The following is a 3603-nucleotide window of genomic DNA, read 5'->3' on the forward strand; positions in this document are numbered from 1 at the left end:
AGGTCCCTCAGCTTGTCCCCAGATTTCCTGATTTCCAGTCAAGTGCTTGGACCACCTTGAACACAGTCTCCCTGGGTGTCCAGATGAGAAGCCCCTTCCACCCAGGGGTGCTGTGAATCTGATTGAGTGTGTGCCAGGCAGGCTTCCTCCCTGGGTGTGTTTGCAGACATGCACCCCCACTCTGGTTGATTTACTGAGTCTTAGGATTCCCCAGGATGGGGTCATCAAGAGGGCCCAGTGGCCGGGGGTAGCAGCACTTCACGTGCATTGGGGTCTTGATGGGCGTTGGTGAGGATACTTTATAGTCAGGTAGCAGCAGGAGCCCAGGGTGTCTCCCAAATGGCCTCTGCTCCCCTAGAAGCACCCATCCAGGTTCCAGCATGGCTGGCTGGGGTCCCCAGGGGTTCTGGGCCAAGCAGTGCTAACCTCTGCAGTGGGCAGCTACCACCTCTCACGTCACCTGCATGGTGTCAGGGAAAGAGCCCGGGACTCAGGAGATTCAGGTCCCTGCCCCTCCCTGCCATCCATGCTGACCCCCCGGCCGGCCTGGCACTTCACCTCGGGTTCTAGGTTCGTAATGTTGGAGGACTAAACCGGTAGATCTTGCAGGTTTTGAGATTGTTCCCTCTTATTTCCATCAGGGTACGATGGTGTTTATATTGCATCCTGGTGTTAGCTAAATCAGTAGAGCTAAAACCAGGGTCAGGGAGAGATGCTCTTCAAGGCACCCGGCCTGTTCAGATGGTTACAGTCGCAAAGTGAAGGTGATTGATGCTAGGTTTTCTGGCAAGCTCAAAGACAAGGAGAAAGCAAGTTGGATTTGCACTGTTTTGGATAGCAGAAAAAATACAAATGTATCTGCAGACATAGTTTTGTCTTAAACTAAGACTCAGGAAGAAGGGGTTAAGCACAGGAGTTCTTCGCTAAATGGCTCTAAGTGATTTGGAGACGGTGGTCTCTGTTTTCAAGAGATCCAGAAGCATGATTCCCCCCAGGGCAGCTCTCAGGTGACGGCGATGGGCAGTTCGCCCAGTCGGGACTTGATAAAGCGAGCTGGGACTTTTGCCCAGTGCGCTGAGCTCCGTGATGGGGCAGTTTCCTGGGCGGTGGGCTGATGGTGCCAGGATAGAGCTTGGAGAACCTCCCAGAACTGACAGCTCGTGGGTCTGCTAGTGCCTCTCAGCATGCCTAATACATAAAATAGCCAAGCTGTATAGGAGCCAGGCCGACCTGAATTTGCATTCCACGTTTGCTACGTCTGACCAACTGTGTGACCTTACGCACAATGCTTAACCTCTCTGAGCCTCAGTTTCCTCACTGAAAAGTGGGGGGATAATAATGGCTACCTTTAAGGGACCGTGATGAGCACAGACTGCGACCACACGGCCTAGGCTGGGTTTGCATGGTGACCGGCACGTGGTAAGCGCTCCAATAAGGTGAAAAATCACCCTTAGCAGCCCCAGCAGTGGCAGTAGTGGCGATAATAGTAATTTCAGGATTAGTGGCTGGTCCTGCAGCCCATGCAGAGCCCCATCTTCCAACCGGCATTTCAGCGCCTCAGGGAGCCAAAAACTCTAGACGGGCCAAGGCCAAGAAGATGTTCCAGGTGGGGCTCTCTCCCGGCGGGGCTGGTGGCAGGGCTGCAGCCGGGACCGAACCTCACCCCTGCTAAGGAGGGCTGATTCTTCCCAGGCACCAGCTCAGTGATGAGTGGCACCCAGAGCCCAGCCCGGACACAGGGCACGGGGCTCCGGGCTGGAACGTGTCTTAGGCCCCAGGGTTTCCGGGGAAGGGCCTCAGTACAGCCTCAGGGCACAGGCTTGTGATTGACTTGCCTTCCATGGGGACCTCGAGGAAAAGCTGGCTGCACAGTGTTCTGGGGATACCAGAAAAAGCTCGCCCCCTTGGAGAGGACCCTTCAAGATTGGCTGAGGAGCCAGATCAGCATCAGGCTAGACATTTAGTCCATCTGAGAGCAGAGCCACTGCTGTCCAGATGGAGGCGTCGCCCCGTTGGATCCCCGTCCCTGGAGAATGGACAGTGTTGTCAGATCACTGGTGCGAGGTGAACACGTAGTAGACTCCTCTTGATGGGGCTTCCGAGCACAGGCAAGGTGTGACTTGAGGAACCCCTGAAGACGTCTTGCGTCTGCCCTCACCTCTCTCCTCGGGCCCTGTATCCACAGCACCTCCTCACCTGGCATCCTCTGAATAATGCTAGGGATCCCATCCAGGTAGAATTGCTTATCCCCTCCAGTGGCATTTCTCAAAAAAACCTACCATCCTTCTGTGCCCACATCCATGGAGGGAAATAAATGGAAGAGAACCAATACTAGTTAAGCTTTTACTATGTGCTGGTCACTGTGCAGGGAACTTTATATTTTTTACTTCATTTAATTCTGAGAGAGACAGATGTTATTAACCACACATTTGAGATGAGGAAAATCGAGGCTCGGAGAGGTTGTGTAACTTGCCCAAGGTCACACAGCTAGATCTGGGATGTACAGATTGTTTGGCTCCAGGTCATTTCTTTTGCTGCTTTAGAAAAATTCAGGGAGACCAGGTGGCCCAGAGGACCCCTTCCCCTTAAAAAGCCCAGTAACCATTCTGGTTGACTTGATTTCAAACAACCAGGAGATTTCATCAACCTCTTTTTTTGTCTTCATTTGCAGAATAAAGAGATAGAAGAACTCACCAAGATTTGTGATGAACTGATTGCCAAAATGGGGAAAAGCTAACTTTGAACCAAATGTTTGGACTTTGACCATTGCGTGCAATATGACCGTCGGCACACTGCTGTCCCTCTGGTTATGTGGACGGGTTCTGTTTTCACTTTTTCGTATGCACTACTGTATTTCCTTTCTAAATAAAGTTGATTTGATTATATGCAGTACTAAGGAGACTATCAGAATTTCTTGCTATTGGTTTGCATTTTCCTAGTATAATTCATAGCAAGTTGACCTCAGAGTTCCTGTATCAGGGAGATTGTCTGATTCTCTAATAAAAGACAAATCGCTGACCTTGGCCTTGCCCTTTGTACATGAGTTTCCAGGGTGAGCGGCTTTTGGATTTAATATGATCATGTACAGCTTGCAAAGGGACTCTTGCCTTAAGGAGTGTAAACTTGATCTGCATTTGCTGATTTGTTTTAAAAAAAAAAAGAAAATGCATGTTTCAAATAAAATTCTCTATTGTAAATAAATTTTTTTCTTTGGATCTTGGCAATAAGTGTGGCTGTGATTTATCTTCTGGGAAAGGTTGGGTCTTTTCTCACCTTTGTTAAATCATATCAGATTTGGCCTTTCACTCTTCTCTGTCTGGGCTCATTTTTTTGTCCACGGATTTAAATAACATTTCCTTTGTTATCGTGGCTGTGTTTGTAAGATGAAGCAATTGAGAAATATTGACTTGCTACTTAAATAATTGAGTGTGTTGAATTAGCTTAGATTTTGTTTTTACAAATTCTCTTGGACTCTAGCGGGGCAAAATCTACTTCCCTTTATTGGCTCAAAGAGGTAGCAGGCTGTCACTGTTCCTGTTCATTCCTTTAGTCTGTGCAGATCAACCCTGAAATGTTGTCCATTCCTCTCCAAAGGAATGGGAA

General features: G+C 49.1%; 1 long non-coding RNA gene across 1 annotated transcript; it reads left to right on the plus strand.

The window, feature by feature from the left end:
* Positions 1 to 6: 6 nt before the first annotated feature.
* LOC114484598 (uncharacterized) lies at positions 7 to 3224 on the plus strand. The gene is made up of 2 exons (XR_003677724.2): positions 7 to 764; positions 2672 to 3224. It is a non-coding gene; the product is annotated as an uncharacterized lncRNA (long non-coding RNA).
* Positions 3225 to 3603: the final 379 nt, after the last annotated feature.

This window comes from Physeter macrocephalus, chromosome 20 (assembly GCF_002837175.3).
Source record: "Physeter macrocephalus isolate SW-GA chromosome 20, ASM283717v5, whole genome shotgun sequence".
NCBI classification, from domain to species: domain Eukaryota; kingdom Metazoa; phylum Chordata; class Mammalia; order Artiodactyla; family Physeteridae; genus Physeter; species Physeter macrocephalus.